This window comes from Gopherus evgoodei, chromosome 2 (genome assembly GCF_007399415.2).
Source record: "Gopherus evgoodei ecotype Sinaloan lineage chromosome 2, rGopEvg1_v1.p, whole genome shotgun sequence".
Taxonomy (NCBI): Eukaryota; Metazoa; Chordata; order Testudines; family Testudinidae; genus Gopherus; species Gopherus evgoodei.
In genome coordinates, this window is record NC_044323.1 from 269096319 (window position 1) to 269118609 (window position 22291).

Here is a 22291-nt window from a genome sequence, read left to right on the forward strand (position 1 = left end):
GAGATAAATCAACCTAAGTTATGCTATGCCTGATACATGGATAATGTAGCTGGAGTTCACATAGCTTAGGTCAACTTTCCCCCGTGTCTTCACTATGTGGCGTCAATGGGAGACGCTCTCCAGTCAACTTCCCTTAGTCGTCTCAGAGAGATGGAATACTGGGTTCAACCAGAGAGCACTCTGCCATTGATTTAGCAGGTCTTCACTAGACTCACTAAATCGATCCCCACTGCATCAATTGCAGAAGCATCAATCTCCCTGTAATGAAGACCAGCCCTAAGAACCAACACAGGAAGAGGGAATGAATAGGCTTCTGTAACAAGGTCAGCACCCGCCTCTCATGGGTGCTCCCTTGTCTCTGGCCAATATACCTGCAATCACAGTTCTTTTCACAGGGGGGCATCCACCTGACCTTCCACTGCTCCTGCTGCTCTTTACGTCAGCCAGGCACCTGGTCTTCAACAGTCTTCCCTGGGAGTCAGTCCTTTCTGTAGTGAGCTCTCCACAGTGAGCTGTCTGCATCACTGCTGCTCTTTCAGCCAGTCAGTTACCCAGTCTTCACTCTTCAAGCTCCACCCAGCAACTGAACTTCTGTACTCTGTTGCTTGCCTTATATAGGGACCTTCTGGCCCTGGATTGGCCACTCCCTGAGCCCCTCTGATTGCCCGCTCTTCAGCAGCCACTCTAGGCAGTCTGGAGGACTTCTCTCTGCTCTATTCTGGGCAGGGTGATGCAGGGCCACAAGGCCTCCAGAAGGGGGCTTCCAGACCTAGTCCACACTGCCACATCTCCTTATCTATTTTAGCTAGCATGAACTATGTTCTATGAACTTTTCATAGAAAAAGGCAAAAGGGGAGCTAACTAAGCCTTTCAGGAAATAAGAGGGAGTAATTGACACTAGTTTCTCTTCACTATAAAGAACATTTTTTCTCATGTAACTGGTAGGTATTCTAACCACCCTAGGACATAAGAATGAGTAACAGTTTACCATGAATAAGAAATTCTGGCCATGACTGCACACATTTGGCTGTCAAATGACCCAATTAAACTGGCGGTATGCTTTCTCTCTCTTGCTAAGTGGATTTCTGTTACTATTTGATAATGTTGCTATTATTTGATTACACTGTTTTAACCCAAATGCCTTGGTTTGTAATACCAGTTTGAATACAAGATTATTCATAAGAACATAAGAATGGTCATACTGGGTCAGACAAAAGGTCCATCTAGCCCAGTGTCCTGTCTACAGTGGCCAGAGGGAGTGAATCTAACAGACAATGATCAAGTGATCTCTCTCTTGACATCCATCTCCACCCTCTGACAAACAGAGGCTAGGGACACCATTCCTTAACCATCCTGGCTAATAGACATTAATGGACTTAACCTTCATGAATTTATCCAGTTCTCTTTTAAGCGCTGTTATAGTCCTAGCCTTCACAACCTCTTCAGGCAGGAGTTCCACAAGGTGACTGTGCACAATGTGAAGAAGTGTTTTATATCTGCTGCCCATTAATTTCATTTGGTGGACCCTAGTTTTTGTATTACAGGAACAAGTAAATAACTTTTCCTTATCTACTTTCTCCACAACACTCATCATTTTATATACCTCTATCATATCCCCCCTTAGTCTCCTCTCTTCCAAGCTGAGAAGTCCTAGCCTCTTTAATCTCTTCTCATATGGGACCCGTTCCAAACCCCTAATCATTTTAGTTGCCCTTCTCTGAAACTTTTCTAATGCCAGTATATATTTTTGAGGTGAGGAGACCACATCTTTATGCAGTATTCAAGATGCAGGGATACCATCGATTTATATAAGGGCAATAAGATATTCTTCGTCTTATTCTCTAACCCTTTTTTAATGATTCCTAACATCCTGTTTGCTTTTTTGACCGCCACTGCACACTGAGTGGACATCTTCAGAGAACTATCTACGATGACTCCAAGATCTCTTTCTTGATTTGTTGCAGCTAAATTAGCCCCCATCATATTGTATGTATAGTTGGGGTTATTTTTTCCAGTGTGCATTACTTTACATTTATCCACATTAAATTTCATTTGCCATTTTGTTGCCCAATCACTTAGTTTTGTGAGATCTTTTTGAAGTTCTTCACAGTCTGCTTTGGTCTTAACTATCTTGAGCAGTTTAGTATCATCTGCAAACTTTGCCACCTCATTTTTTACCCCTTTCTCCAGATCATTTATGAATAAATTGAATGGGATTCATCCTAGGACTGACCCTTGGGGAACACCACTAGTTACCCCTCTCCATTCTGAGAATTTACCATTTATTCTTACCCTTTGTTCTCTATCTTTTAACCAGTTCTCAATCCATGGAAGGACCTTCCCTTTTATCCCATGACAACTTAATTTACATAAGAGCCTTTGGTGAGGTACCTTGTCAAAGATTTTCTGGAAATCTAAGTACACTATGTCCACTGGATCCCCTTTGTCCACATGTTTGTTGACCTCTTCAAAGAACTCTAATAGATTCGTAAGACATGATTTCCCTTTACAGAAACCATGTTGACTTTTGCCCAACAATCTATGTTCTTCTATGTATCTGACAATTTTATTCTTTACTATTGTTTCAACTAATTTGCCCGGTATTGACGTTAGACTTACCGGTCTGTAATTGCCGGGATCACCTCTAGAGCCCTTTTTAAATATTGGCCTTACATTAGCTATCTTCCAGTCATTAGCAAGACAACTTTGTCTCTGTTTAGATTCAGTGTGGAGCTGCAGTGTTTACACACTGGCATGACTGTGAGATGGAAACTATTGAGAAATTAGAGTATACATTACTAAATGTAGCTACAGATGTACTCACTGAGCTCTACATTATGTTAAACATAATCTAGATACTTTTGCTTTTGGTTTCACTGTTACCTGCCTTATTTTTCCTTTTAAATAGCTCATAGAGTTTATTACTAAACTTATGTATCCTTCCCTATTCTCCTCTTCCTTACATTTCTTATTGTAACCTTGGGTGCAATTTCTATACAGGAAAATAATCAACTATTACACAGAAATAACCATGTAAGCATAAAAGATTAATGAATGGATCATACCTCTTACATATTCCATGAATAATCTGTTCACTTTTTATGGCATGGGATTCCAACCAAGCTATTCAAAAAGTAATTATTTGTTCTACTTACTTTTCTGAAATATTCTTTTAAAACTTTGAATCTATGAGGAAGATTTTTTTTAAAGTATAATCACAACTTTCATAAATACATTTTGCTTAAATTAGAAACCATTTAAAAATGATTAGTTAACCTTCTCTTGTATTCCTGGTTTTTCTTAACATGTGTAGCCTTTATGTTAAACCCTCCATAACTTTGCCCATCTCATGTTTGTCTTCAGTGTAATTCTGCCAAACTTTTAAGCAAAGCTTTTGTTTTTTCCATTTTGTTAAGCTTTCTCCAATACAGATTTCTAGCATCTCCTCTCTACACGTGAGTGCAACTAGAATTTTCATAAGGAAGGGGGCCATTGCTCTCTTTTCGTTGCCCTTCAACTGGCCCCAAGTTCTCTCTCCTGCACTCTCATATAACATAAGAGCAGACATACTGGGTCAGGTCAGTGATCCATCTAACCCAGTATCCTGTCTTCTGACTATGGCCATAGCCAAATGCTTCACAGGCAGTGAAAAGAATAGGGCAATTTTAAGGGAACCATCCTCTGTCAGCTAATCCCAGCTTCCGGTAGTTGAAGGTTTAGGGACACTTGGAGCATAGGGTTGTGTTGCTAATCTTTTTGGCTAATGTCCATTGATAGACCTATCCTCCATTAATTTACCTAATTCTTTTTTAACCCAGTTATATTTTTGACTTTCAAAACATCTCAAAATTTTATCGACCTCACATCCGCTTGCCAGTTGTCTCTTCTTAAAAAACTGAACAGACCAAGTCTTTTTAATCTCTCTTCATACCGAAGCTGTGCCATACCCCTAAATCTTTTCTATTGCCTCCTCTGTACCTTTTCCAATTCTAATATAACTTTTTTGAGATGGGGTGATCAGAACTGCACACAGTATTCAAGGTTTTCACATATTATGGATTTATGCTTTGTCATGATATATCCTGTTTTATTATTTTGCCTTTTCCTAATGGTTTTTGACTGCTGCTGCACATTGAATGGATGTTTTTGGAGCCCTATCTACAATGACTCAAATATCTCTTTCTTCAGTGGCAGCCATTAATTTAGATCTCATCATTTTTCATGTATACTTGGGATCAATTTTTCCAATGTGCATTACTTTGCACATATCAGCATTAAATTTCATCAACCATTTTGTTGTACAATCACCCAATTTAGTGAGATCCCTTTGCAACTCTTTGCAGTCAGCTTTAGATTTAACTATCTTGAATAATTTTACATCGTCTTCACATTTTGTGACCTCACTGTTCTCACCCTTTTCCAGATGATTTATGAAATGTTGAACAGCACAGGTCCCAATACAGATCCTTGGGGGACCCTTTTTCCATTTACCTTTTTCCATTGTGAAAACAGGCCATTTCTTCCTACCCTTTATTTCTGGTCTTTTAATCAGTTACTGATACATAGAAGGGCTTTCCCTTTTACCCCATGATTTCTTTATTTGCTTAAGAGCTATAGGTCAGGTTGTTAAAGGTTTCTGAAAGTACAAATATACTATATCAATCAAATCACATTTGTCCATATGCTTGTTGTCACCTTCAAAGAATTCTAATAGATTGGTGATGTATGATTTCTCTTTACAAAAACCATGTCGACTCTTCCTCGACATATTGTATTTATCTATGGTTCTGATAATTCTGTTCTTAACTATAATTTTAACCAAGCAGCTTGGTACTGAAGTTAGGTTCACTGGTCTATAATTGTCAGGAGGCCCTGTGGAGCCTTTAAAAAAAATCAGCATTACATTATCTACTGTCTAATCATCTGATACAGAAGCTGACCGGTTAGTAGTTATGCAGTTTCATACCTGAGTTCCTTCAGAACACTTGTGTGAATATCATTTGGTCCTGGGGACTTACTAATGTTTAACTCATCAGTTTGTTCCAAAACCTCCTCTGTTGCCACCTCAGTCTGGGACAGTTCCTCAGATTTATCACCTAAAAAGAATGGCTTGGGTGTGGGAATCTCCCCCTCATCCTCTGCAGTGAAGACCTATGCAACGAATTCATTTAGTTTCACTGTAACAGTCTTGTCTTCCTTGAGTGCTCCTTTAGCACTGTTGTCCAGTGACCCCACAGGTTTCCCACTTCTGATGTACTTTAAAAATATACTGACAGTTATTGTGTATTAAGCTAGTTGCTCTTCCAATTCTTTCTTGGCCTTATTATACATTTACACATTACTTTCCAGTTTATGCTCCTTTCTATTTCTTCACTAGGATTTGATTTCCATTTGTTAAGGACTGCCTTTCTCTACCTCTTACTCTGCTGTTTACCTATGGTGGCATACTTTTTTCGGTTCTCTTTTTTTTATTTGAGATATACATTTAGTTTGTGGTTCAGTTATGCTGCTTTTTATATAGTCTTCATGCAGTTTGCAGATATTTCACCCTTGTGACTGTTCCTTTTATTTTCTGCTTCCTCATTTTTGTGTAGTTCCCCTTTTTCAAGTTAAATGTGGTGGTGGTGGTGGTGAATTTCTTTTGTGTCCCCCCCCCCAAGATGTTAAATTTAATTACACTATGGACACTATTAAGAAAGTTTAATCTATGTTCATTTTTGTACTCCACTATGATTAAATCAAGAATTTCCTTTCTCTGTGGGTTTCAGGACTAACTGCTTCAAGAAGTAGTAATTTATGGTGTCTAGATATGTTATCTCTGTATCTAATTTTGAGGTGACATGTACCCAGTCAATATGAAGATAGTTGATATCTCCTATTATTATTGTGTTTTCTGTTTTTGTAGCCTCTCTAATCTCCCTGGGCATTTCACAATCAGCATCAGCATCCTGGTAAGGTGGTCAATAGTGTATTCCTATTGAAATACTCTTATTGCTCAAGCATACAATATCTATTCATAGAGATTTTATAGCAGTTTTATTCATTTAAAATTTTGACTTAATTTGAATCTGCATTCTTTCACATATAGTGCCACTCCCCAACAGTATGGCCTACTCTATCATTCTTTTATATTTTCTAATGTGGCAGGAAAGAGATCATTTGAATGCGGTATTTTCATGTTCAATTGACTATCCTCATTCTGCTATGTTTCTGTCATGCCTATTATATCAATATCTTCATTTATGGCCAGGCACTGTAGTTTAGCCATCTTAATATTTAGAGTTCTAGTGTTTGTATATGAGCACTGGTACATTTTGTGAATATTCAGTTGCTTTCCTCTGTGATAAATTTAAATGAGACTCTTATGTTTGATTGTTCCTCATTATCCCGTCTGTACTTTACCAACTTCTTTCTTATCCCCTTTACAGGATATGTAGAGCTCCCACTTTAAACAAGTCATCCTTAATGGATGTCTCCACTCAAACCATGTGTTCTTCTGCATCTGTCAGCTTTTCCCCAGACTGTAGTTTAAAAAAAAATCTACAACCTTTTTAATTTAAATGTCAGAAGTCTGTTCCATTGTATTTAAAGTGGATTCCATCCATCCCCCTGCATTCAGCTTCACACATGCTCCCCGCCTGCTGCTCTACATCTAGCCTAGTACTCTTCTCCTATCCCCACATTTCCCCCTACCCACCTCCAAACTCTCCCCCGTTGCACCTTGCCCTGTATTGTCCCCCATCCCCACACACCCAGCCCTGTGCTCTTAGCCAGAGACTTAGTCAGGCTAAAGAGCACTATCCCTCCCAGGAGTCAGGAGTCTGCATCTCTGCTTCCCCAAGAAGCACCAAAATCCCAGATCCAATCCTCCCATCTTAATTAGAACTGAGGTTTCTGGTGACCTCTGCTACACTTCTCCAGAGGGTTGGGGGTGCAAAGGTGAGGGGGCCAAGCAGGCTCATGGGGTTGCAACACCACTCAAATTTGGACTGGCTGCCCCTCCATCCAGACAGAGAGGTGACCAGGTCAAGTTTCCAGCTAGAGTCTGAGCCAATGGAGGTCTGGGCACCCATCCAATGTGACGTTGTCTCTGTACTATGTTCACTTTGCAGCTGCATCTCTCAGCTCTTAAGTGGACAAATATATACTAATTACTGCTATTTTGTGACATTTAACTGATGTCTGCTCCACTTTGGAAACAAATGCTATCATACAACTGAAGCATGGATATGCACCATAATATCTTTCCTTTGCTACTATTTGAATTCAAATCCTGTTGTTTCCTCTGTCTTATGTTTCCTTATGATCTCTGTTCTTAACAGAATCATTGCGGACAATGGATATTATATAAAATTGTCTTTCCCTGGATATTTGTCCCAATGATTCTGTCATTGTTTCAAAATCAATTTAATAAATTAATCTTTACTTCTTGAAATGTAGCTCTTAATAGGGATTTTTTTTACATTATATGTCTCTTTTTATTTTTCTTTAGATGATTTACCTTCAATGCAATAGCCAGCAAGGGATCAAAAAAATCCTCTGATTTTCTTCCTTTATGTTACTTCAATTTGTGTCTGAATCACTTCCCCAGTTTCCTGTCTTTTGCAGAACATGCAAATGCCTTGCTCTTACATTCAAGCCCCAGTATATTTAAGGACTTGATAAATAAACAAAAATTATATATATAATTATCCAGCCCCAAAACAAAAACACATAAAACAAACCAGCAACTCAGAAATTATTAAGACATACTTACAGTTAAACAATTGATTACCCTTAGCAGTAGATGGCATCTGACAATAATGCCCTCTCCATCTGTTGTCCCTGTATCTCCTTGTAGTTTCCTGATTTCACTTGGTGAAATAAATGTAAATAGTAGTGCTTGTTCCTCCTTCTCTGTTAAGCAAATGAGAGACTCCATGAATGCATCACAGTTGACTAGGCAGTCTTCAGCAGTAGGAAACTCTTTACATTCAGGGACTTGCCCTTCTTTGGGAAGGTTTGGCCAGGCCTCAGATCTGAAAAAGACACTGATTCAAGCACAGGCCTTTAGAAAACAAAGCTGAGATTTAGCGACGTTTAGATGTAAACACATCTTAAGAGAAGGGACTTTAGCCTACAGTCTTGAATCTAACAAGTAGAAGGTGTATGGGTGGTGCATGTTGAACAAGACCTAGTAGAGTGACCTTCTTTGAGGAGTTTTAGGCCATTTGCATGCTGGTCCATAATGAACATCACTGAACTATTATCATGACAGAGCCAACTCCCTGTCATCAGCAGCCATAATGGAGGTTTGTTGTTTTTGAGGACAGGTTTGTGTGAAACAGACTAAAACTGCAGTATGAGCTTCAAATAAAACCAAACCATAAAACCTGACCTAAGACACATGAGAAATTACAGTAACTAATATAAGAAAGAAGGAAAAGATAAAGCCAAATCCCCAAACTCAGGAAAACAGAGAACAGTCTGAGGCATTCAACCAGCCTCTGCCCATTGAGAGGAACAAAGACAGTATTACACTTTCATTGAATCATGATATTATCACGATACAAAATATAGAGGAATGATAAAGTAGGCCCTACTGTTGGGGGAGTAGAACTATATGAAAAAGAATGCAGATTCAAATAAAGTCAAAATCTTAAATGAATACAACTGTGCTATAAAATCTAAGAATAAATATTAGTATTATCTTACATACCATCACATGCTTCCTTCCATGTGTAAAAGGATATGCATGTGGACCAAAAGTCACTAGTCAAGAGGCTGTAATGATAGTGCTGAATGTGTATTTATGGTATGGATCTTCAGAGGAAACCTGGGAAGGAAAATATTTTATTAAATCAAGTTTGTCCAATATTAGCAGCAAATCTGAAGCTGACCTTTCAGAAACTGAACAATTCATTCATCTTTCTTTGTTTCCTCTTACACAGTGTTAGTGATCTCTTGATATAAGAGTAACTTTACACAAAAAGTTTAGATAAATTCAGATAAGCTTCAGACATACATTTGAACTTGTATGCTTAGCAGAGTGAAACCTTTTAAAGTCTGTCACTCACTAGTTGATAGCCAGAGTCTTTGTAAAGACCAAAATATGTTTTGATTTCAGGCCTCAGAAACTACAAAAGATCATTCCAGTTAGTGAATGATCTCTCCAGTACAGCAAAGATCTCCAGATATTTAAACAAATAAATGGCTGTGCAGAATGTAAATAACCAAATGTTTGTTCATTGTCTTTCAGGCACATGCCTAAAAGTAAAAAGCAATTTTGTGTAAGCTATAAACACAATTAATGTAGTACAGTGAGAGACAAAGACATTTTTGTTGACAGTTTTTAATTGAAAGAAAAGAGGCAACCAATTTCCATGGTGTAAATTGTGATCAGTTGTGTCAGAGAATTATAAACCATATCCTACTTTACAGCATAAAAAAAAAGCAAAACATGATGGACTTTGAATAACACAACAGTAATGCTGTATAATTGCTTTCCATCCTTTCTATCAGCAGTGAAGCTTTAAAACATTGATCAAAGACAATGACTAACACATAATGCTTCAGCAGCAGCATATTGTTAAAATTCCTCATCCTCCTTAATAATTGTAGCATGAGACTGCATAAAGATGATTTTTTTTTTCAATCCTCAAATGACTTTTCAGCCTACGCAGATAGGATTAAAAGAATCTGACAGGAATGAGCTATATTAGAACATCAGTATCAAAAGATATATCATGGGCAGTTGCCTCAAAAGCATAAAAATACTCTCAATATTTGACATTATTGCACAATGTAATGTACAAGCATTATTCACTGTCAAGCACCAGCTCCAAAGAGAAGACATGCAAAGCCACATTTAATCTATTACCAGTTGAAGTATTTAGAAATTAAACATGTTTGCTGATGATATAATGCACTCATTATGCTGGCTGATTTAATGTAAATTCTCCTGAAATACTGAACCTACGTGTTGTGAATGAGCAGAATATGCTGATTGGAACATTTTGAATTCCAGTGAAGAATTACTTTTTGTTTCCATATCTTAATTTTTAATTTATTTTTAAATAAAAGTTATAATTAAAACAAAACACTTCAACAGAATTGAAACATTTTAATCAATCCAAACTCATTTTCCCCCAGGTTGTCTCTTCATTAAAGTTTTCAAGTTATTGACTTCCTATCCTAATTTGGGCTAAGAAAATTTTCCAAACTCTCAAAAAGTTCAAATGGAGAAAACCATTTTCTGCCTGCCCCATTAATGAGTTATTGCAGTGTGTTTTTTTAATTGTATACAAATCAAAGAAGTTTCACTCAAGTTTAATTGACTAGAAAAACCGTGGAGAAATGTTCTCCCTCTCACCCCCCGGTTAGGTTCCTAGAGCTGGAAACTACAACTTTAGGGCCATATACTCTCTTTCTCTCAAATATATGTATATGCACATATGCAAGAGGGCAAGCAGGCTTTGTGGACTCTATACCTGGGGAGGTCCAGATCTTTTAGTTATTGGAGGACAGAGTGCCCCACAAACTCAGCCAAAAACAGAGCTATAGCTTCAATCATTGTTCTATATTTCCTTTTGTTTTTGTTAGAGAATAAACAGCGCTGAGGAAAGACACTATAAATGGAACTGGGTGTGGCTGATAAGATCCACCATTCTACAATATTCATATATAAAATTGTTCAAAACTTTTACCCTAGGTCACCTTCCCATTATTTACTTTTGATGTCATATTTGAGCTCCCTGTTGTCCTGGTAAATACTTTGCAGAATAGCGTCTTGTTGATTCATTCATTTTTTGGATTACCCACAGTGACTCTAGTATTTCAGCACAAATATATTTTAGTCAGGTATTGTTTTTCAAAGTTAGGAAAACCATCAGCATACTGTTAGGCAAGATAATTACTACAAGCCCATAAACAAGAATGAAGTTACTTTAATGAGGAAAAAAAATTTAATTTGAATCTGAGAAAGGGGCTATAAAAGCAACTGTGTTTCGGGAGGATGATTTTCTTAATTCCTCCATCTGTCAGATATTCTCATTGATTTCTAACAATTTATGTGGATATCCTCAGATACTAATGTAAGGGAACAGTTAGGTAGATATTTTGGCACTACTGTAGCACACAGGAAACCAATTAAATCTTTACCATAAGCTCTTCCCTAAATCTAAGAATTCTCTAAAAATTCTTTGGGCAAGAAAGGAATTTATATATAAATATTTCAGTGCATCTATTTTTCTGAATATTTTAAAAAGAATGACCCTATCAAATTCTGCACTTTGATTTTCCATACTCTCTCTGTTTTGACTAGGGATAGGGTTTCTCTAGCTGTGCTTCTGGCAAATATGATCAGTGTTTAAGACATAGCATACAAGAACCTATTTATTCTACAGACTCTCTGAATATATAGACTTTTGAGAAGCAATCAGACAGCTTACTTACCAGTCTGTATCCACACAATAGTGTATTTAGCTGTCTGAAAAAAGTGAACTGGGGTGAATGGGAGATTGAGGAAATATAGTCTATTTACAACTCTAGCCTATTTCAGTTAAATGTAGTCTCTACATTTGTAGACCAAATTGTTTGTCCCAAATACGACTGGGCGTTTGAATTCAGTACAGAAATGAGCTGGTGTTGGGGATGGCAGTGAATTTCTGTGTGTTTGCATGGAGTCATAACAAGCTAAGCTATGTGGATGCTAATGCTGCATCCTGCTGATTCCTTCATTAATTCTGATCTAGTCCCAGCTGATGATAGCTGCAAACTTTTCCCACAACAGGAACTTCAGTTACGTAGTCACATTTTGGGGAAGTTTGTATTTTCCATGGCCACCTTGGTAGCCAACCAGCCCACTCCACTTGTACATGTGCTCTGCAGTCACCATATTTTCCCACCCCAGTAGCTTAGAATAACACCCTTCTTTGCCAGTTGGGCACCACAAGAACGGTTGCATCTTCCAAAATATGGAATGATAGAGAAGCTTTAGGTAGCCAGACCAGCGAACTCCCCCAAACTACAAGTTCTTCTGAAACTAACAGGGGAAAAAAGCAGCTGTGATTTTTTAACTTACCATTGTGTCTTCATTTTATTCATTGTGATTAACCCAGCTGTAACTAGGGAGCTTCTCTGGTCTGAAGCACCCTCTGACATTATAGTGATGTTCAGTTTTAGATAGTGACATTTTATGTCTTTGAAATTCCACAAGAATTTTTTTCCCTGCTCCTGAACTGAGCTGTTTGAGACAATAATCTTCTGTGTCTTGTCCTATTGCAGGCCTCTGGACATATACAGGCTGCAATTCCGCTACAGCTGTCAAGGTTCCTTCCCTACTCTGAACTTTAGGGTACAGATGTGGGGACTTGGTTGGACACTTCTAAGCTTAATTATCAGCTTAGATCTGGTATCGCTGCCACCACCCCCAAGCACTACTTTTCTTCCCTGGGTAGCCTCAGTATTTTGAATCTACCATGTCTGTGTTCTCCTGCTCTTCCTTCTGTTCTGTCATTAGCTCTGCCAGGTGCCTTCAGTGGGTCAGAAAACATCACCAAATTCTGTACCAGCTTCTCTCAGGAGCTCTGCCCATTTCCTGAACCAGGAATGAAAGTGCAAGCAACAGAAGTTCTTCAAATGGCATCTCTTCCTTATTGCTGGCTCGGGTTGCTGGGAGTGCACAGATCACAATGACAGCTTGGCAGGTTATGTTGGCAGGCTGTTCAAACTTCCTGTAATGTGCAGAGTGAACTGTCAAGATTTCCCACACTGCACCAACAACAAAAGGCTAGAGTGGCCACATTTCAGGGTGGCACTAGGAAGTCTGGGATATGATTGGCTGGACTTGGATGAGCATACTGCAGTGTGGATGCTGGATTTCCAGGTTTGGGACCCGGTTAGAAAATTATTAACTTAGGGTTGGCAATCAGTGTAAACACTGAAGCTCTGAGTTCTCTGGCCCAGGGTTTGCTGACTCAAGCTCTGCTAACCTTGGGCTTACACTGAAGTGTAGCCATATCCTCTGTGATGTTCAGTGAGATCTAGGCCCTGAAGAATTCCATATCTGCTAAGTGCATATGTAACCCACACACCTTCCGGTGTGGTGCTCTGTCCCATCTTGTGGCACCGAGACCACTTCGAGAGAGAGTTAAATGAGTCTGCTCTACAGCCTTAGCTAGCAGCCAGTTGGCTTTTAGCTCATGCGATTGATACTCACGCACTAAGCTCCAGAAGTCCCGGGTTCAATCCTGCCCACCAACAACTGGAGTCTGTTGGTGTTACACATTGTTATAGAATTACAAGAAATGCAATGTCTTCTCTTCCTTTTCAGTTTATATGTTTTTTTCCTGAAAACCACATTTAATTTTAAATAACTTTTACTTTGCGGATCACAGAAAAAGTGATGCTGTCTGTTGGCTTCTCAGGAAAGTGAGAAACTTGGAGGAAACTTTGAGATTTTTGGCTCAAAGACTTGAAAATGTGATCTGGAGCATATTCACCTTCAGTTCACACATATACCAGGTCAGTAGTGAACAATCATTACATTATAATGGTTATTTCATGGTCCACTGTGCCTAAATTCAATTCCTAGTGCACAGATTTCCATGTCACAAAAGGTAGGAACATGTCCTTGTTGGCATTCTCAGCAAAGAGGACAAGGACTCATTGAACGTGACAACTGAAACTACTCTTGCACACTTAGAGATGGTCACTATGGAACAGTGTTGATGTATACTGGCAGGCCATTGTGGAGATTGCGTGCACTGCTACTGACTTTTCTGTACTGGGTCCTATGGAACGAAAAGTGAGTTAGTCTCTAAGACTGTCCTTCTGACAGCTTTCAAAAACATTTACCGTAAATTCACTTGGAGCTAGTGAACAAGAGCAGCAAACACGAGTTTTGTGAGGGAGTTCTCTAGGTGAAGGAGAAGCAACTGTGTGACCCTTTGGGTGAGTTTGTTCGTTTCTTGATGTGCACTTGCTGCTTGCTGTATGCCTGCTTGATTGAAGTTTATAGTCAGTTTAGGGAGCTGTGTGCTGAGCCTAGGGGACTACTAGTTGAGAGCTTCCTACTGAGGCACTAGCCTGCCATTCTTTGATCTCTAATACCTTTAGGATTGCTTGGTGAGGGGGCAGGGCTACTTAGGGAGCATTGGGATTTAGAAAATCATGTCATAAGCAACTAGAGCTGCTAGCGAACAGCAGCAGCAAACAGGGAAGTGTTCTGAGGGAATTTAGAGAGAGAGCATGAGAGCCAGGCACATATAACATTCTCTAAACTCTGGTCAATAACAACAATCCCCGTCTCCCCTATCCTCCCCCCTTCCATCTTCAGGAGAATAAATAATACAGGAAGAAGTCCAGCAGCAGAGTGGGGGCTATCCAGTTTATTGCATTGAATGCAGCATGTATGATTACCTGTCTGGTGGCCAAGTGGCATGTGTGCAGTTGGTGTAAGCAGCCCATGGCCCTTAGAGACTGATCACAACCTCTAGAGATCAAAGTGGCCGAACAGAAGGAGCTAAGAGAGGCAGAGAGGTACACAAACAAGACTTTTGGGACATAGTACAACAGCCTCTGTGCTGCTGAGTAGAACAAAAATTAAGGGGGAAGAAGAACATTACACTGGAGCAGAAGAAAACAATCTAACAGTTGGGATCCTCCTTCCAGATGATGTCCTGGTATCCTCTGACACTGAAGATACCCCTCTGAGGGAGCGGAACCCACTTATTAGGAAGACATGGGCATTAGTAATGGGGGATTCAATTATTAGAAACATGGGTTTGTGGTGACTGGGAAAACTGCATGACAAATTGCCTGTTGGGAGTGAAGATTACAGATCTCTTGAGATATCTAGATAGACTTATGTGCAGTGCTGGGGAGGAACTGGTGGCAGTGGTACATGTTGGTACCAATGACATATGGAAAGGCAGGAGAGATGTCCTAGAGGCCAAATTAAGGACCTCCTTGGTAGCATTCTCTGAAATAGCAGCAAAGAGTCTTGTGGCACCTTATAGACTAACAGACGTTTTGGAGCATGAGCTTTCATGGGTGAATACCCACTTCGTTGGATACATGTGGTGGAAATTTCCAGGGGCAGGTATATATAAGCAAGCAAGAAGCAGGCTAGAGATAACGAGGTTAGTTCAATCAGGGAGGATGAGGCCCTCTTCTAGCAGCTGAGGTGTGAAAACCAAGAGAGGAGAAACTGGTTTTGTAGTTAGTCAGATATTAGGAATGGCAATATACAAAAACCTGTAGGAGAACACTTCAACCTCACTGGCCACACAATAGCAGATCTTAAGGTAGTCATCCTGCAGCAAAAAAACTTCGGGACCAGACTTCAAAGAGAAACTGCTAAGCTTCAGTTCATCTGCAAATTTGACACCATCAGCTCAAGATTAAACGAAGACTGTGAATGGCTTTCAGTCTTCTCTTCTCCAGACTAAACAAACCCAGTTTTTTCAATCTTCCCACACAGGTCATGTTTTCTAGACCTTCAGTCATTTTTGTTGCTTTTCTCTGGACTGTCTCCAGTTTGTCCACATTTTTTCTGAAATAGGGACACAATACTTCAGTTGAGACATAATCGGCACAGAGTAGAGTGGAAAAATTACTTTTTGTATCTTGCTTACAACACTCCTGCTAACACATCCCAGAATGAAGTTTGCTTTTTTTTCAGCAATGTTACACTGTCCATCTAGGTGGTATTTCCCTAGTTTGTTTATGAGAAGGTAATATGATACAGTATCAATAGGCTTACTAAAATCAAAATATACCACATCTACTCCTTCACCCCTATCTAGAAAAGCTTGTAACCCTGTCAAAGAAAGCTATTAGGTTGGTTTGACATGATTTGCTCTTGATAAATCCATGCTGACTGTTGCTTTTCACATTCTTATCTTCTAGGAGTTCACAAATTCATTGCTTAATTATTTGATCCATTATCTTTCCATATACTGAAGTTAAGCTGACTGGTCTGCAATTCCCAGGTAGTCCTTATTTCCCTTTTAATAGATTGGCACTAAATTTGTCCTTTTTGAGTCCTCTGGAATCTTTCCTATCTTCCATGACTTTTTGAAGATAATCACTAATTGCTCAGAGATCTCCTCAGTCATCTCCTTGAGTATTCTTGGATGTATTTCATTAGGCCATGGTGACTTGAAGATATCTCATTTGTCTAAGTAATTTTTATCTTGTTCTTTCCCTATTTTGGTCTCTGATTCTATCTAATTTTCCTTGGCATTCACTATATGTCCAATTTCTACTAACCTCTTTTTGGTTAAAACTGAAACAAAAAGGTAATTTAACACTTCTGCCATTTCCACATTGTATGTTATTGTCCCCCTCTCCCACCCATTGTGTAACACCTACCCTGTCCATGGTCTTCCTTTTGCTTCTAACATATTTGTAGACAGTTTTCTTCTTATTATTTATGTCTCTAGCTAGTTTTATCTTGCTTTGTGACTTGGCCTTTCTAATTTTGTCCCTACATACTTGTGTTGTTTTTATTCATCCTTCGTAATTTGACCTAGTTTCCACATTTTGTAGGACTCTTTTGATTTTTAGATTATTGAATATCTCCTGGTTAAGCCGGGGTGGTCTCTCGCCATACTTCCCATCTTTCCTACACAGTGGATTAGTTTGCTTTTGTGACCTTAATAATGTCTCCTTGAAAAACTGCCAACTTTCTTGAACCGTTTTCCCTTTAGACTTGCTTCCCATGGGATCTTACCTACCAACTCTCTGAGTTTCCTAAAGTCTGCCTTCTTTAAATTCATTATCTTTATTGTGCTATTTTCCCTCCTATCATTCCTTAGAATCATGAACTCATCATTTCATGATTACTTTCACCTAAAATGACTTCCACTTTCAAATTCTCAACCAGTTCCTCCCTATTTGCCAAAATCAAATCCAGAAAGCTCTTCCCCAGTAGCATTCTCCGCCTTCTGAAGTAAAAAAAAGAAGTCTCTAATACATTTCAAGAACTTGTTGGATAATCTGTGCCCTGCTGTATTAGTTTTCCAACAGATGTCTGGGTAGTTGAAGTCCCCCATCACCACCAAGTCCTGTGCTTTGGATGATTGTGTTAATTCCTTTTAAAAAGCTTCATCCAGCTCTTCTTCCTGGTTAAGTGGTCTGTATTAGGACTGTTTTTTACCCCTTTTATCCTTACTCAGAAACTTTCAACAAATCTCTCTCCTATTTCCATCTCAACCTCAGTCCAAGTGTATACATTTTCCCCTTCCTGTCCTTCCTGAGCAAGTTGTACACCTTCTATACCAATATTCCAGTCATGTGTATCATCCTACCAAGGCTTTTGTCACCTCTTCCCTTCCAACCTAGTTTAAACCTCCTCACTAGGTTACCCAGTCTGTATCCAAATATACTCTTCCCGTTCCTCGTGAACCCCATCTCTGCTTTGCAGTCCTTTTCCTGGAACAACATCCCATGGTCAAGGAAGCTGAAGATCTCCTGGTGGCACAGTCCTCTGAGGTAGGCATTCATTTCTAGGATGCATCTGTCTCTACCTGGCTCATATCCATGACAGGAAGGATCAAAGAGAACATCACTTGTGTCCCAACTCCTTTAACCTTACTCTGATCTGCTCAGGGTCATACCTTGCAGTATCATTATGAGTGGCATGGATGAGTGGCATGGAGTAGTAGTCAGAGAGATGGATGATCCTCGACAATCCTTCCATAATATCTTCGATATTGGCCCTTGGCATGCAGCACATCTCTCAGGATGCCATGTCAGACTGATGGATGGTTGCCTCCATCCCCCTCAGAAAAGAATCACAAACCACCACTATCCTATGTTTCCTCCTGGGAGTGATGGCTGTGATCCTCCAGTTGTAGGGGTCATGACTTCTCCTTCTTCATCTTTAGTGGTTATTCCTCATCGCTCATTGCCAGGGCAGCATAATGGTTCTTCATCACTATGGTGGGTGGATTGGGAGTACGCGTGGAGCATTCCCTGCTGCCAGAATTAACCAGCAGCCAGTGTTCTCCCTGTGACAGAGCCAAATCCTCCTCTCTCGATGGCATGACAGCAGTCCTTTCTAGCTGGATATCTTCCTTAGCCTTGGATGTCTCCATATGAATACTCTCAAGGAACTCCTTGGGGGCATGGATGCTCCTAAAACTAACCACCTCCTCTTGTAGCTCTCCCACCTGCTTCCTGAAACATTCAACCAACGAACACCTTTCACCCCAATCTTTTGTTTAATAAAGATGGATTCAAACAGGAACAGTTGCACAAAACGGCTACTAGGATGATCAATGGAATGTAGAACCTACCTTATGAGAGAAGAATCAAGATGCTTGGCTTGTTTAACCTAATCCAAAGAAGGCTGAGGGGAGTTATGATTGCTCTGTATAAATACATCAGAAGGATAAATAAATACCAGGGAGGAAGAGGAGTTATATAAGTTAAGCACCAATGTTGACACAAGATCAATTGACTATAAACTGGCCATCAACAAGTTTAGGTTTGAAATTAGAAGATTTCTAACCATCAGAGGAATGAAGTTCTGGAACAGCATTCCAAGAGCAGCAGTGGGGGCAACAGACCTAACTTGTTTCAAGACTGAGCTTATTAAGTTTATGGAGGGAATAGTATTATGAGATTGCCTATGAGACTGATGAGATTGGCATGTGGTCCATCTGCAATTGCTAGTAGCAAAAATCCCCAATGGCCAGAGATGAGGCACTAAATGGAAAGGGCTCTGATTTTCTGCAGGGAATTCTATCCCAGATATCTGAATGGTGGCTCTTGCCAACATGCTCAGGGTTCAATTGATCACTATATTTGGGGACAGAAAGGAACTTTTCCCCACGTCATACTGGCAGAGACCCTGGGTTTTTTCACCTTCCTCTGCAGCATGGGTCACAAGTCATTTGCTAGTTTAAATTAGAGTAAATGGTGGATTCTCTGTAACAAAGTATTTAAATTGTGATCTGAGGACTTCAGTAATTCGGCCAAAGGTTATGAGTCTATTACAGAAGTGGGTGGGTGAGGTTCTGTGGCCTGCGATGTGCAGGATTTCAAACTATATGATCAGGATGGTGATTTCTGGCCTTAAAATCTATGAGTATCTGATAGGCATCACACAAACTTGGTGGAATGATGATAATCAGTGGGACATGGTAATACCAGTGTATAAAATATATAGGAATGACAGAGTAGGTCATGTTGGTGGGGTGAGTGAACTATATGTGAAAGAATGCAGATTCAAATAAAGTCAAAATCTTAAATAAATCAAACTATACCCTAAACTCTCTATGAAATCAAATTCCATGCTTGAATAATAAGAGTATAGCAGTAGGAATATCTACTGACCATCTGATCAAGATGTTTATGGTGATTGTGAAATGCTCAGGGATATCAGAGAGGCTACAAAAACCAGAAAACTCACTAATAATGTGGGATTTCAACAATCCTCATATTGACTGGTACATGTCACCTCAGCTTTGAATGCAGGATAAAATATCTGGACACCATTCATACTTTGTGGTGCAGCTAGTCCTAGTACCCACAAGGGGATAAACAATTCTTGATTTAGTCCTAAGTAGAGCACAAGATCTGGTTCAAGAAGTTAATATAGCTGAACTGCTCAATATTAGCAACCATAATGTAATTAAATTTAACATCCTCAGGTGGGGTTGGGGCGGAAACACCTAAGAAACCTACCACAGTAGCATTTAACTTTAAATAGGGGAACTATACAAAAACGAAGAAGCTAGTTCAATGGAAATTAAAAGCAACAGTCATAAGACTAAAATGCCTGTACGCTGCATGGAAACTTTTTTAAAAAAACTGTATAGAGGCTCAAATTAAATATATGCCCTAGATTAAAAACAAAAACAGTAAATTGACCAGACAAAAGCCACCAAGGTTAAACAAAAGAGTAAAAGAAGTGGTTAGAGGCAAAGAGGCATCCTTTAAAAATTGGAAGTCAAATCCTACTGAGGAAAATAGAAAGGATCATAAGCTCTGGCAAGTCAAGTGTATAAGTATAGTCAGACAACTAACTAAAGACACTAAAACTAACAGCAGAACAAATTAAGCACATCAAAAGCAGGAAGTCTGACAAATAATCATTGGGGGCACTGGATAATAGAGGTGTTAAAGCAACACTCAAGGAAGATAAGGCTATTTCAGAGAAGCTAAACAAATTCTTTGCATTGGTTTTCACTGCGGAGGATGTGATGGAGATTCCTACATCTGAACCATTCTTTTTATGTGACAAATCTGAGGAACTGTTCCAGACTGAAATGTCGACAGGGAAATTTTGGAATTTAAATTAAACAGTAATACACCACCAAGACCAGATGGTATTCACCCAGAGTTCTGAAAGAACTCAAATTTGAAATTTCAGAAATACTAACTGTAGTATGCACTTATTACTTAAATCAATCTCTGTAACAGATGACTGAAGCATTGCTAATGTAATGTTAATTTTTAAAAAAGGATCCAGAGGGGATGCTGGCAATTACAGGCCAGTGAACTTAACTTCAGTACCAGGAAAACTGGATGAAACTATAGTAAGCAGCAGAGATATCAGACACACAGGGAACATGATTTGTTCTGGAAGAGTCAACACAGCTTTTGTAAGAGGAGCTCATGCCTCACCAGTGTTTCAGAATTATTTGACAGGGTCCATGAACATGTGGACAAAGGTGATCCAGTGGATATAGTGTACTGCAAATTACAGAAAGCCTTTGAAAAGGTCCCTCACCATAGTCTCTTAAGCAAACTGAGTCACAGGGATAAGAGGAAAGTTCCTCTCATGTATCAGTCACTGATTAAAAGATAGGAGACAAAGAGTAGGACAATGGACAAAGGTCAATATTGGGGTCCCCCAAGGATCTCTACTGGGATCTGTGCAGTTCACATAAGAACGGGCACATTTGATCAGATTGATGATCCATTTACCTAGTATCCTGTCTTCCAAAAATGGTCAAGCCCAGATGTTTCAAAGGGAATGAACAGAACAGGACAATCGCAAGTGATCCACCCTCAGTTGTCTAGTCTCAGCATCTGGCCTATTCAACATATTCATAAATGATCTGTAAAAGAGGGGGAAACAGTGAGGTGGCAAATTACACAAGGTAGTTAAGTCCAAAACTAACTGCAAAGAATTACAAGAAACAACTAAGGGGGATTATGACAGAAATCTATAAAATCATGACTGATGTGGAGAAAGTGAATAGGGAAGTGTTATTTACCCCTTTATATAACACAGGAACCAGGGGGTCACCTGATGAAGTTAATTGACAGCAGGTTTAAAACAAAAAGAAAGGAGGTTCTTCACACAGTGCACAGCCATCCTGTGGAACTCATTGCCAGGTGATGTTGTGAAGGCCATAAGTATAACTGGATTCAAAAAAGTATTAGCCCTGGTCTACACTATGAGTTTAGGTCAAATTTAGCAGCATTAGATCTATTTAACTGTGCACCCGTCCACATGACAAAGCCATTTTTGTTGACTTAAAGGGCTCTTAATATTGATTTCTATACCCCTCCCCGACAAGGGGTTTAGTGCTGAAATCGACCCTGCTGGGTCGAATTTGTAGTGTGGATGTTCCATTGTGACAGCTCTGGACAGCACTCTCAACTCAGATGCACTGGCCAGATAGACAGGAAAAGCCCCGCGAACTTTTGAATTTCATTTCCTGTTTGGCCAGCATGGCAAGCTGATCAGCACAGGTGACCATGTGGAGTTCATCAGCACAGGTGACCATGGACTCCTAGAATTACAATAGAGCTCCAGAATGGACCGAACGGGAGGTGCTGCATCTGATTACTGTATGGGAAGATGAATCCGTGCTATCCGAACTCTGTTCTAAAAAACAAAATGCCAGAATATTTGAAAAAAATCTCCAAGGGCATGAAGGGCAGAGGTTATAACAGGGACCTGCAGCACTGCCGCATGAAGCCTACCAAAGAACCAGAGAAGCAAACGGCCGCTCCAGGTCTGAGCCCCAGACATGCCACTTCTCCCCCTTACTCTCACAGATATTGTGGAGCACACAGCAAGCAATAATAATGATGGGAATATTGGTTTAGCTGAGGTCTAATCAAGACAGTAAGCTGCGTCTGTGTCCAAAGGCACATTTTACCACCATTCTGCACTTGCTCAGCCTACAGTTGAACTGCTCCTTACTACCGTCCAGGCTTCATGAGCCATGGGAGTAAGGGGTAGGCTGGGGTAGGTGTGACCGTGCGGTACTGCTGACTGGGAGAGCAGCCTGAGGCAGAAGCCTCCAGCTGGCATGATATTCCAGGAAGGACAGAATTTCTA

The 22291-nt window shown here is 39.7% G+C and overlaps 1 long non-coding RNA gene across 1 annotated transcript; it reads right to left on the reverse strand.

Annotated features, from left to right (window-relative positions):
* Positions 1–9643: 9643 nt before the first annotated feature.
* On the reverse strand, positions 9644–21212 carry LOC115645231. The gene is made up of 3 exons (XR_003998686.1): positions 21133–21212; positions 13848–13853; positions 9644–9654 (listed from the first exon to the last, which is right to left on the reverse strand). It is a non-coding gene; the product is annotated as an uncharacterized LOC115645231 (long non-coding RNA).
* Between the last annotated feature and the right edge of the window lie 1079 nt (positions 21213–22291).